The sequence below is a fragment of the Pseudorca crassidens genome, chromosome 20, assembly GCF_039906515.1.
Source record: "Pseudorca crassidens isolate mPseCra1 chromosome 20, mPseCra1.hap1, whole genome shotgun sequence".
In the NCBI taxonomy this organism is placed as follows: Eukaryota; Metazoa; Chordata; class Mammalia; order Artiodactyla; family Delphinidae; genus Pseudorca; species Pseudorca crassidens.
The window spans coordinates 34,269,543-34,283,070 of record NC_090315.1 but is presented as its reverse complement, the minus strand read 5'-3'; the positions used below and the strand labels follow the sequence as shown (position 1 = coordinate 34,283,070).

General features: G+C 50.7%; 1 protein-coding gene across 3 annotated transcripts in view; it reads left to right on the top strand.

Moving 5' to 3' along the window:
- The window catches only part of GNAO1 (G protein subunit alpha o1), a 167,330-nt gene that overhangs the window by 121,720 nt on the left and 32,082 nt on the right, over window positions 1–13,528 (top strand). The gene's annotated exons all lie outside the window — the stretch shown is intronic.

The window sequence follows — 13,528 nt, the reverse complement described above, 5'->3', positions numbered from 1 at the left end:
TGGGAGACTGCTCGGACCCCTGCTGTCATCCATGCAGGAGAGGCAGGGGTGGCCTTGCAGGGGAGTCAGACCTTTCTGTGGGCAAATGTCAGTTCTTGGGAATCAGTTGGCTGCAGGGACAGAAGAAGAGAATGGAGTTGGCCTTGGGGTCTCTAGTTTGTGTGATGGGAAACACAGAGTTGCCTTTGGAAAGGCAGCGTGTCCCCAGAGTGGTTCAGGCGCTCCTGGGGTCACACAAGTTGACCTGGCAGTTCACATGGACCAGTATCTTCTGTTTGAGTAGTTTTGTGTATTTTAGTGTATATTAGAAAAATTAGCATACCGACCTCTGATTTCACTGATATTATTGTTTAGGATAAGATGATTTTTTTTTTTTTAACTTATCTTTGGCTGTGTTGGGTCTTCGTTGCTGTACGCGGGCTTTCTCTAGTTGCGGCGAGTGGGGGTTACTCTTTGTTGCGGTGTGCGGGCTTCTCATTGTGGTGGCTTCTCTCGTTGTGGAGCACGGGCTCTAGGCGCGTGGGTTCAGTAGTTGTGGTTCGTGGGCTCTAGAGCGCAGGCTCAGTAGTTGTGGGACACGGGCATAATTGCTCCACGGCATGTGGGATCTTCCTGGACCAGGGATCGAACCCGTGTCCCCTGCATTGGCAGGCGGATTCTCAACCACTGCACCACCAGGGAAGCCCCTTTAATTTTATTGAAATATAGTTGATTTACAATGTTGTGTTAGTTTCAGGTGTACAGCAGAGTGAGTCAGTTATACATGTATATATACATATAAATGTATATATTCTTTTTTTACATTCTCTTCCATTATAGGTTTTTAACAAGATATTGAGTATAGTTCCATGTACTATACAGTAGGTCCTTGTTGGTTATCTATTTTATGTATAGTAGTGTGATATTTTCATCCCAAACTCCTAATTTTTCCCTCCCCCACCATCCCCCTTTGGTAACCATAAGTTTGTTTTCTACGTCTGTGAGTCTGTTTCTGTTTCGTAAATAAGTTCATTTGTGTCATATTTTAGATTCCACATGTAAGTGATATCATGTGATATTTGTTTCTCTCAGTCTGACTTACTTCACTTGGTATGATAATCTCTAGGTCCATCCATTGCTGCAAACGGCATTATTTCATTCTTTTTTGTGGCTGAGTAATATTCCATTGTATATATGTACTACAACTCTTTTATAGGATAAGCTGTTTTTTTTTGGCTGCATCGGCTCTCTGTTGCTGCGTGCGGCCTTTCTTTAGTTGCAGCGAACAGAGGCTACTCTTCGTTGTGGTGCACAGGCTTCTCATTGCAGTGGCTTCTCTTGTTGCGGAGTGCGGGCCCTAGGGCGTGCAGGCTTCAGTAGTTGCGGCACGCGGGCTCAGCAGTTGAGGCTCGTGGGCTCTAGAGCTCAGGCTCAGTAGTTGTGGCGCACGAGCTTAGTTGATCCGCAGCATGTGGGATCTACCTGGACCAGGGCTCGAAGCCGTGCCCCCTGCATTGGCAGGCGGATTCTTAACCACTGCACCACCAGGGAAGTCCTAGATAAGCTGATTTTTTAAAATGAGTTTATTTAATGTCGTTTTTAAAAATTAAGAAAATAGCAACGGTCATTTGCTGGTACGGCAGAAATCTTGAGACTGAGATGGGAAGGAAGGCGGTGACGGAGACTGTGGGATGGGAAACCAGGGGCGGGGGGAGGGTGGGACTGACCGGGAACGTGCTGAGTTGAGTGGAGGAGCCAGGGAACCCGGGGTCACTACCCAGAGAGCCTGTACAGAGGAGGATCTGGTGACATCCCACCCACCAAGAAGGTGGCTTGAGAAAGCAAGAAGGGTTTTGAGGACTGAGGAACTTAAAAGTCTGGTGGAGGAATGGGGCCCACAAGGGAGACAGAGGAGCTCACTGTCCAGGAAGCAGCACCCATGGGGCCCAGAGCCCGGAGAAAAGACAGCTGAGCAGAGGGCAGGCCGGAGATGGAGAGGGCACTGAGACCCCTGGAGGGAGTGGGGACGGAGGTAACAGGACGAAAGGAGGAAGAGGAGGACAGTGGCTTGAGGGGGAACAGGGGCAGAGGAGGGGCTTAGTTTGAGGAGGCCAGAGCATGAGTGCAGAGAGAAGGTGAGGAGAGAAGGAGTGGATGGGGGTGCGGTGGGGCAAGGATGAAGAGTCAACAGAAATGGAGTGGGACCAGACCTCCACCCCGCCTTTTCAGCAGGTCAAGCCTGACGTGGGATGCAGGGCACAGTGACTTTCCTTTCAGGGTTTGGCTGAAGTTCATCTGGTGGCTGGGGGGTGGTCCAGTAGGCCTGAGGGGGGGCAGTCCTAGGTTTGGATTCAGTGGCCCCCAGGACTAGGTTGTTCTGGCCTCCCCACAGGCAGGCCGAGAGGACCGGCCACCTCACTGGAGGGCAAGTGCCCACTCAGCCGCAGGGCTGCTGGGGACAGGTGAGCAGGGCGGGTCCCTCCCTCCTTCCTTCTGTCCTCCCTGCTGGGCTGGGGGTTGGGCACTTACCTTCCCGCTCCCTTCCAAGAGGACTTTGGCAGCTAGGAGACCAGAAGTCATGACAACAAAGCTCCTTAACAGGCCAGAGTCCCTGGAGCTCCTGCATCTGCATCCAGGCAACTTGGGGCAATTGTCTCTTAACAAAGGTGAGCCCTCGAGTTGGCTGTTGACAGTGGGGAGATGGGGCGAGTTGGGCAGACTCGCCATTGCCATCCCCCTACCCAAGGCAAGGAAGGCACAGATGCCCCTCCTTTCCCATGAGAATGCCATGTGCTCCTTGGGAGCTGGAACCGACAGTGAGCTCATTCCCTCTGGAAGCCAAAACCAGAGAACCACGGAGGGAGGCAAGGACAGAGAAGGAAATAGGAGGTCTGCAGCTGGTGAAAACTGGAGCCCATGGCCTGCCCCCTGTCCTATGCTGCCCACCAGCAAGCAGTGTACATGTCCAGTAAATCAGGGTGGTCCTCCAGGCTTCACAGAACCTGCAGCAGAGGCCCTGATGGTGAGAGGAGGGTCAGGGCCGTGCAGAACTGTAAGTGTGAAGCAGGTTGTTTCCAGCCTCCCTGCCCAGGGCCCAGAACCAGCCTCACCACTCCTGGGCGTACTCCTTCTGTTCTGCGTCCCGGGGACGCACTAGCCGTGTACCTGTCTCATGCTGCGCATCGTGGGACGGCGCTTCCCAGTTGAGGGAGTGGGCAGGTTTGAGCTAGCATGATGGACAAACATGTTGATGTTTATCTCAGTAGCTACTAATTCATTTTAATGCATTTTAGAAAAAAATTAAAACTAGCATATCAAATATCGTTTTGCAGATATTTTTGTTAGTGATACTAAATTTACTTTCTTGTACAATAAGTTTTAAGTGGATAAAAGTCTAAAGAAAGATATTAAGTAAATTATAGTAGATGGTATAGAAACACAACAAAAATTTACCATCATTTATCAAGCTTCTATTATGTGCCATGCATTGTCCTATGGAACAAAATGATGCCAGTGGTCGGTGTGTGACTGAGGCTTGAGAAACACTGCTTCAGGGCACAACTTTCTCCTTTTTCCAGGAGAGTAGACGGGAGCGGAGGGGGAGACCCAGATTCTCTGATACTCCAGAAAACTTCACCAGCTTACAGTCTTCTGGAGAGGGCAGCGTCTTGCTCAGTGAAGCAATAGAAGAGGAACAGTCCCAGATACTCCGTAACCTAGGGCTAAACAGAGGCCAGATGTCACATAGGGAACAAAAACCAGAAGAGGAAGAACACTAACAGGTTGTATCGATCAGGGTACCACCAGCTGCTACAAAAAATATACCCCAAGGGTTTCATGGTTCAAATGCAACAGGTTATTTCTTGCTCAGCTAATAGTCTAGGCAGGTGCTCTGGGTGGGTGTGTGGCTCTCCTCCACATGGTGATTCACGACACTGGATCTTCTGTCTTACGGACTTTGTCATCCTCTACATTCAGGGGGCGGGGAGCACACCTACACCTGAAGAGCCTTGGTCCAAGAGCAGCGCACTGCACACTCACACTCCACGGACTGCAGCTCAGTTACGTGGCAGGTTGTAGCCTGCAGGAGAATCCCGAACCCAGGGGCCACGAGAGGGCTGAAATGCAGCCCACCTTCCTCTCACCGAGCCATGTGGCCTGAGGAAAAACTCCCTGTTTCTAACCCCAATGAAGATGCTGTGTGGACTGGCCTCTACCCTGGCCAGGGCTAGGGGAGCAGGGCATGGAAAGGGCTGAGAGGGGAGAGAGACAGAGAGAGAGAGACAGAGAGAGGGGAACCTGAGCCCAGGTGGCACCATGTGCCACCTGCAGCTCTTCCTCAGCATAGGGCCGAGCTGAGGCCTGGGATGCTGCCCGGTGGGGCAGTTGACCACCGTCCCACGCCCAGGTCTGTACAGACTTGTTCCACCCCGTGTCCGTGGTACCTGAGATCACCCAGTGTCAATGTCGGGGAGATGAGAATGGCTGGGAATAAGTGGAGAGGGGAGACCATGCGCCCTGATCCCAGGCCTCAGAGAAAGCTGCTCAGGTGGCAGCCCCCAGGCTGCTGCAGCCCCGTCCCTGCCAACATCACATGAGAGACAGGCCCCTGGAGGCTTCGCTCAGCCCCGAGCCTCCCCCAGCCCCGCGCTCCTCTTGTGGCCAGGTGCTGGGAGTCCAGGGAGTTGGCAGCCAGCCTGGCCCCACTGTGCCTTCCCCCTCCTGTCTGCCAGGGCGGCCCACTGGGACCTCTGCCTGGCCCAGCTGGTGCACAGCCGCAGGTGCCACTCTGCCTCACCTGTTTTTTGGTTAACCCGCGTATCCGTCACCCTTGTTTCTTACACCTTTCGCCATCCCACCTGCCTCACTGTAAATACTGCAGCATCAGCATGCTGACACTGGTCCCCAGGATGGGCACCAGCGGACCCCTGGGGAGCTCCAGCCCCTTAGCAGCGGGACCAAGCAGAGCAGGCGATGGCAGCAAGAGAGTGTGCCAGCTCTCCAGACCCTACCCTCACAGAGACGTCAAAAGACCAGGGCTCTGGGCCCGGCGCTGCCCGGGGGTGGTCATCCAGCAACCAGGGGAAGCAATGCTGCGTGGTGCTGACAGAGCGTGTGCCCTGGAGGCAGGCAGCTGGGGCGCACATCCCAGTGTGCCCCCGCCGCCAGCTGAGTGAGCTCGGGCTGGTCTCGTAACCCGTCTGAGCTGTGGTTTCTCCAATTATAGAAGGGGGGAAAACGATAATACTGGTGAACGTTAAATGAAATAAAGCCATTGGGAAGCTCTCACTAAATATAAGCTACTGCTATTATCTCTTAGGACTCCTTGACCACCAGAGTTCTGAGCAGGTGTGTCTCTCTGTGTGTGTATCTGTGTGTCTCTGTGTGTCTTTGTGACTAAGTCATCAGCTCCTAGGCTCACAGGAGACCCCAGGGAGGCCGCAGCCCTAGGCTTGCTGGTCCTCTGGGCTGGTTGGCTCGGCCTACCCTGGCCCCTGACCCTAGAGGTCCCTCCTCAACCCCAACCCTGGCAGTCTTCCACCACTACTAGCCTTTGGCAAAAACTCATAATTCCTGATTTTCTACCTGAGACGTCTTGTCTGTAGCTCAAAGCCCCGCCTCTCAGCCCATGAGAAGGTCTGGTGTGAGTCAGTTCCACCTCATCAGCTGGCCCTCAACGTGTGCGGCTGGGGGCCTCCGTCTGCATGGTCCCCCTTGCTAACAAAGGGAGATAGGGAGCAGGGTCCTGCTAGAATTTCACATTAGTGTTGAGCTTTCCTTGTAGTTATTCTGCTGGGTGTCTTCTATTTAAATCACTTCATGCAGGGTTTCCGTTTACCATAAAGATATGAAGTTCGTAAGTACAAAGATGTGTCTAAGAAAAGTGATGGGCATCAGGTGGAACAGAACTTGGGCAGAAGTTAGAAGGTGTTCAAGGGTTAATGTTTGGGAAAGAATGATCTGGTCTAGTGGTTTTCAAACTTTTTGGCTTGAGAACACCTTTACACTACACATTATAATTTTTAAAAAATTACTGAGGACCCCAGTAAACATTTTGTTTATGTAGGTTATAGCTATCAATCTTTATTGCATTAGAAATTAAAAATAAGACAAATTTTTCAGTATTTATTCATTTAAAAGTAACTATAATAAACCCATTACATATTAATACAAATAACATTTTTATGAAAATTAATCTCAATATATTGTCTAAAAATACTTCAGTAAGCAGAATATCGTTGTCTCACATTTTTACACATCTCTTTAATGTCGGGCTTAATGGAAGACAAGTGCGTTTCTCACACATGCATCTGTGTTTAGTTCATTGTGATGTGTTGTTAGGTCGGAGAGTCTGAATCACATTTGGCCCCACACAAACACATGGTAGAAAAGGGAGTATTTTACCAGCCTTTTCAAATAGTCCTTCTTTGAAATTCACTAAAATTATTTTATTTAGTTAGTTTTGGCTGCGTTGGGTCTTTGTTGCTGCACGCGGGCTTTTCTCTAGTTGCGGTGAGCGGGGGCTACTCTTCGTTGCGGTGCACAGGCTTCTCATTGCAGTGGCTTCTCTTGTTGTGGAGCACGGGCCCTAGGGCTTCAGTAGTTGTGGTACATGGGCTCAGTAGTTGTGGCGCACGGGCTTAGTTGCTCCGCAGCATGTGGCATATTCCCGGACCCCGGACCAGGGCTTAAACCCATGTCCCCTGCATTGGCAGGTGGATTAACCACTTCGCCACCAGGGAAGTCCCAAGCAGTAGTTTGTGTTTTGTTTTTTTTTTTTGTTTTTTTTTGTTTTTGCGTTTTGCGGGCCTCTCACTGTTGTGGCCTCTCCCGTTGCGGAGCACAGGCTCCGGACACGCAGGCTCAGCAGGCTAGGCTCACGGGCCTAGCAGCTCCGCGGCATGTGGAATCTTCCCGGACCGGGGCACGAACCCGTGTCCCCTGCATCGGCAGGCGGACTCTCAACCACTGCGCCACCAGGGAAGCCCCCAAGCAGTAGTTTCTTAAAGGGTAGAATCTGAAGCTATATCAGTGACCATTTCCTACTCTGTTACGTTAAAATCCATTGGTCTCTTCAACAAACAGTACGGGAACAACTGGACATCCACATGCAAAAACGTGAATCTGGACACAGACCTTATACTTTTCACAAAAGTTAACTCAAAGTGGATCACAGACCTAATGTAAAGTGTGAACGTATAAAACTCCTAGAAGATGATTTAGGAGGCAATCTAGATGGCCTTGGTTGTGACCATGACTCTTTAGGTACAACACCAAAGGCACAGTCCATGAAAGAAAGAATTGATAAACTGGGCTTCATAAAAATTAAAAACTGTTATGTGAAAGACACTCTCAAGAGAATAAGAAGACCAGCCTTGGACTCGGACACAATATTTGCAAAAGAAAGGTTCAGTAAAGAACTGTTATCCAAAATATACAAAGAACACTTAAAATTCAACAGTAAGAAAGCAAACAATCTGATTTTAAGATGGGCCAAAAACCTTAACAGACACCTCATCAAAGAAGATACATGGATAGCCAACAAACATATGAAAAGATGCTCCACATCACATGTCATCAGGGAAATGCAAATTAGAACGAGACACCAGTACACACCTTTGAGAATGGCCAAAACCTGGAACACTGACAACCCCAGATGCTGGTGAGGATGTGGAGCAACAGCAGCTCTCAGGCGTTGCTGATAGGATGCCAGATGGTCCAGCCACTTTGGAAGAGTTTGGTGGTTTCTTACAAAACTAAACATACTCCTACCATACAATCCAGCAATCATGCTCCTTCATATTTACCCAAAAGATGTGAAAACTTATGTCCGCACAGATGTTTATAGCAGATTTATTCATAATTGTCAAAACTTAGAAGCAACCGAAAGGTCCTTCAGTAGGCCAATGGGTAAGTAAACTGGGCAACACCCAGACAGTGAAATATTATTCAGCATTAAAAAAAAAAATGAGTGATCAAGCCATGAAAAGACAAGGAGGAACCTTAAATGCATATCACTAAGTGAAAGAACCCAATCTTAAAAGGCTACGTACTGTATGATTCCAAATATATGACCTTCTGGGAAAGGCAAAGCTATGGAGACAGTAAAAAGATCAGTGGTTGCCAGGGGCTGGGGGAGGGAGGGATGAATAGGCAGAGCACAGAGGATTTTTTAGGACAGTGAGAATACTCTGTATGATACCACAGTTATGGATGTATGTCATTATACATTTGTCTAAACCCATGGAATGTACTACACCAAGAGTGAACCCAAAGGTTAGCTACAGACTTTAGGTGATTATAATGTGTCAATGTAGGTTCATCTTTGGTTTAAAAATAAATAAGGTGTACCATTCTGGTGAGTGATGTCAATAATGGGGGAGGCTTTGCATGCATGGGTCAGGGGTTTTATGGGAAACCTCTGTACCGTCCTCTCAGCTAAGTCTTCTTTTAAAAATCCATTGGTCTACTTTGCACTTTGAATGGGTCAACTGTGCATGATTCTTAACGTCATTTTGATCATTTGGAAAATACTGGTTCAAAGTTATGCACATCTTCCAAATGTTGACGTATTTCAGTGGAGAATGTGAAGAACTCACATTTGTTAACAACATCTATCTTATCAGAAAAGTCTTCAGATATTGGGAAGCTGTCAAGTTATGGTGTTAAATACAAATTTCCAGAATTCTGATTTTTTGCTTGAAAGTTGGAATGTTTTCATTTTGGTAACAAATTTGTTAGTTGCTTTCCTTGAAGTGATAGGCTCGCTTGGTCTTTTAGAAAATGTCTTCCAAAGACCAAGTCTGAATCACCATTGTTTGTCTGTCAGGCATTCTTTCAAGTAAAAGTGGTGTCGTGTGAAAAAAAAGGGACCATTTGGGCTGGCAGGGCAGTCTTACAAGTGCCTTCCCTCCAGAAAACCATCATCTGCGTTTGCCCCACACTTCGTGTTTTATCACACAGAATATGAAAAAGACGTGCGTGCAGGGTAGAGATTCTTTTTTTTAAAAAAATAAATTTATTTTTTAAATTTATTTTTGGCGTTGGGTCTTCATTGTTGCACATGGGCTTTCCCTAGTTGCAGCAAACGGGGGCTACTCTTCGTTGCAGTGTGCGGTCTTCTCATTGCGGAGCGCGGGCTCTAGGCGTGTGGGCTTCAGTAGTTGTGGCACAAGGGCTCAGTAGTTGTGGCTCGCGGGCTCTAGAGCGCAGGCTCAGTAGTTGTGGCCCATGGGCTTAGTTGCTCCGCAGCATGTGGGATCTTCCCAGACCGGGCTTGAACCCATGTCCCCTGCATCGGCGGGTGGATTCTTAACCACTGCGCCACCAGGGAGGTCCCTAGAGATTCTTTTAATTCATAATTTTGGCCACTTCCTCAAGGACATTCTTAAGTAGAACTGGCATTGGTTTTATTGTGACTGAACAGTGGCAGAGAACAGAATGGCAGCTGGTACAGTTAGGTGCCACTGCTTCCTGCGAAGGGACTGCGGTTTTGTCTCCTGTTGCTTTTGTACCATCAGTGCAGGCAGAGAAGCCAATAACATCGTTATAGAGTTAGGAAAACAGTTTTGATCTTGTGGACCCCTCAGAGACCCCCAGGGGTGTGCGGGCCACCCTTTGAGAATCACTGATCCAGCCAACCTCTTCCTTGTGCCTTTGAGGACAGAGACTCCGAAAACAGATGAGACTTGCCCAGGGTCGCAGGGTCAGTCAGGCAGAACGTGGACACCTGGTGCACTGCCCCAGGCTGTGTCCCTGAGGTCCAAGAAACAAGTGACACGCTCCTTTTCAAACAAAAACATCATCCAATCACTTTTTTTTTTGCGGTACGTGGGCCTCTCACTGTTGTGGCCTCTCCCGTTGCGGAGCATAGGCTCCGGACGCGCAGGCTCAGCGGCCATGGCTCACGGGCCCAGCCGCTCCGCGGCATGTGGGATCTTCCCGGACCGGGGCACGAACCCGTGTCCCCTGCATCGGCAGGCGGACTCTCAACCACTGCGCCACCAGGGAAGCCCCCGGTCACTTTAATGGATGGTGCGGGAACTGATGTCTCCAGCGAGGAGACGAGGAGGGAAGGGGTGTCAGCGAATAAGCCCAAGGAGAGGCACCATCAGTCAAACCTGTCATCTCCAGAACCTGCCGGCCTCCCATCATGTACGTGCTGTTTCAGCTTCCATCTTTTCTCTTCCATATTGTGTCACTAATGTCTCCCAGCTGAGGCGGCTCTAATTAATCTATTCACCACCATCACTTTGTGTTCTGAAGAGAAGAGGTTGTCCATTATCACTTTTCTTTCCCTTTGACTGAGCTCTGTGTGGGTAATTTCATTCTGCCGTTGTTCGTTTCTTAGAAATTTAGCCTATCCAATTTTAGTTCTTTCTCCCATCTCAGGACAATGAGCTCAGGGGAAAGGAGGCAGAGGATTTGGAAATTTCTGTCCCTTTCATCTTAAAGTTTATTTTGGACTGAATAGTGCCTGCCTGGTGGTTCAGCTGTCCTCCCCGGCGCCGTCTAGGAGAGCCTCCCAGGAGGTATAGACTGGTAGGTCTGGACCCAGCAAGGGGAGAAGGGCAACAAGAGAAAGTGGCACCACGCGAGGCTGTTCCAGAGGGGTTGCTGATTGGGGTTTTAGGCAAGCATGCTTCCCCACTCCATCCTTGGGATCTGAAGCAATCGGAAGCCGTGGCGACATAAACACACCACTGCCCCAGAGGGCCCAGGACAGCTGCTGTCCTGCACCCCCCATCTCTGCCAGTCACCCACCTAGGACACCCCTCTGCACTCTTGCCGGCTATCGCTGGCTGGGGCACTGGCCTCCTCTGCAGGCCCTGCTCGCCCCCTTCTACACTGGCCTCAGCGTTTCCCGCCCCATACCCGACAGTCTCCCTACCCACCTCTGGCCCTGAAACCCCTGCCAGGGTGGTTTTAGGAGACACACGCAGTGGCTTCACCTATGAACAGCACAGCTGGGGAGAAGGCCAAAAGCCATGCCTCCTGAGAAGGGCCGGGGGCCTGAGAATGTCCCCAGACCCACACTGAGGGAGTGTTAGCATCTGCTCCGTAAGGCTCCATCCTGGAGCTGCCCACAGTGGGGCCCAGGCTGCTGCCAGCGCTCTCCCTGGGTTGGGGGTACACAGTTCGCACTGCACTCGGTCTGTGTGAGAGCTCCTGGACCATCTGTGCGGGCTGGGTACTGTTCTTCATTTAATGTCCGTGGGCTGTGTGGACCTCTGAGCCCACCATTGTCCAAAGGTCCTGTTGATAGCTGGAGGGGTGTCTGATGCCCTCCAGGATCCACTGCTTCCTGGCAAGGCCCTCGGCTTCCCCTGTAATTCCCCCGTGAGGGAAGAGCAGTCTCTGGACTGTGTCTGCCTTGTGGGCACAGCTGACCCACGACTGCCTGCTCCCAGTCATACCCCCCTCGCATCCCCCGTCTGCACCAGTTTCTCCTTGAGCTGTGGCCCTTACTTAGTGGCTGCCTCCTTGGAGGAGCCTTCCCGGACTCCACAGCTTGGTTGATGTGTCTGACGCCCTCACTGGACAGCAGGCTTGGGTGGGCAGTTTCCAGATCCTGCTGGCTGCCGTATCCCCGGCACCCAGCCCTGGGCTCAGCCAGCCTGTGGTGAGCAAACATTCGCTGGTCTAGCACTGGCTCCTTCTGCTTAACTTGGGCCAGGGCCAGGGGTGGGACCCACACCAATTACAGGGTCTGGCAGATGGTTTCTGAGTGGAAGCTTTTAGGTGTCGAGCGCTAGAACCAGTGAGCGCTGGAACCCGGGCCAAAGTCATCCCCACAACCCCCTGGTTCTTGAAGATACATAGCAAGCCAGAAGGAAAAGCTGCTTCTAAACAACTGGAAGATCCAATGGTTTTGAGACGGAAAAGGGTGTGATCCTTCAGAAAATGAGGTTCTTCAGAAAACCCAAGTCTTTCCCCCCTCCTCAGGAGGCAGCCTGGGCTCAAAACAGAGAAGGTTTCCAGAAGGGCTTAGGACAAATCAATCCCTGAGGAATCCTCTGAACCCAGCTGGAGGTCTTAGGAGAGTCTTCCTTTTACAAGGCCCCAGGCTCCTGACAAAGATGGGACCATGGGACAGAGGGAGGGGACGTCAAGGGGGCAGTTGTCCCGTGATGTGTTCAGGGCTGGGGAGATGCAGACAGTCTCTCCTTATGCCTAAATATTTCTCTTTCTGGCAAACGTGAAAGTTCCTAAGGTGGGGACCCCACTCGGTAGTGGGTGTACTATGGATAAGTGAGTGAATGGGTGGGTGGCTACATAGATCAAAGAGGAGTGAAAGGAATGAAAAGGGTGCACAAATGAAGACTGAAGGGATGGGCAGACGCTGTGGAAGGATAGAAGGGAGGTGCAGGGATGGGCGGGTGGTTGTGGGAGTGAGTTGGTTGATGGATGAACAAGGGTGGCTGATGGGTGATGATGTAATGGGTGGGTGGACGCCTGTTGTTGGATGGGTAGGTACCCTAGATAGGGGGTGAGGGATGTGTGGATGGATGGCTTGAGAAGGGACGGCACAGCTGAAAGGAGGCAAGATTAGAAATAGCACCCAACCCTTGGTTCTGCTGTAGCATCTTTCTGGAGAGCCAGGAAGGTTCCCTTCGCTAAGGCAAGTGGTAGGCCTGTGAGGTGCCCCCCTCTCCCCCCCAGAGACCCTGTGCCTGACAGTGTGCTCTAGGCACAGGCCTTGTGAAGTACTCCTAAGTCCAAGTGAAGAAAGAACCCCAAGCATGCCCAGCCCTGAACTGCTAAGTGCCTGTAGTGCCTCAAGTTTTGCCACTAACAAAAAAACCTCATAGCTGTCTAAAATACCCTGGGGACCACCACTTCCACTGAGAGTCACAGTTAGGGAGCCATGTGCCAGCTCAGACCAGGGAAGCAGGGGTGAGGGAGGGGGCCCCTCTCTCCCGCACTTCCCCCAGCGGCAGATGGGAAGGGAGGGTCACTCCCTTGCACGTGCAAGAGAGAATGTGACTGCCGCATTTTCTCAGATGCAGGGCCCTGGGTAGCATGTACGAAGTGCCCAGAATGTGCACGCTGCCATTCTCCATCTGCTGACATTGCAGTACTCAGGCTGGGCCTCCAACATCGGGAGTCTGTTTGTCTCTTTCCCAAGGCAGCTGTGCCCACTGGGCCTGGCCTGCCTGGTCTGTTGGGTTGGGCTTGTCCAGCTTGCCCTCTTTCTCCTGTTGGCCTGTGCACTCCTGCCCCCTGGTGGGAGCTGGGGCTACCGCAGTGCACGCGGCAGGGCTGGGCAGAATGGAGACTTCCCCGCAGGTAGAGGACTGGTGTGTGTGTGTGTCTGTGTGTGTGTGTGTGTGTGTGTGTGTGTGTGTGTACATGCACACAGTCACACTTTAGTTGGTCTAAAAGATGAGAGAAGGAGGAAAACTCTGAAAGATCCAAAGCAGCTCTTCAAACAGAAACGGTTATAATTACTATGATTATTGTTATCAAGATTATCATGCTTACCTGAGAAATCTTGTACAAAGTAGGCTTATTTTATGTCAGCTTGTTGTTTGTGTCTCAGAGACCT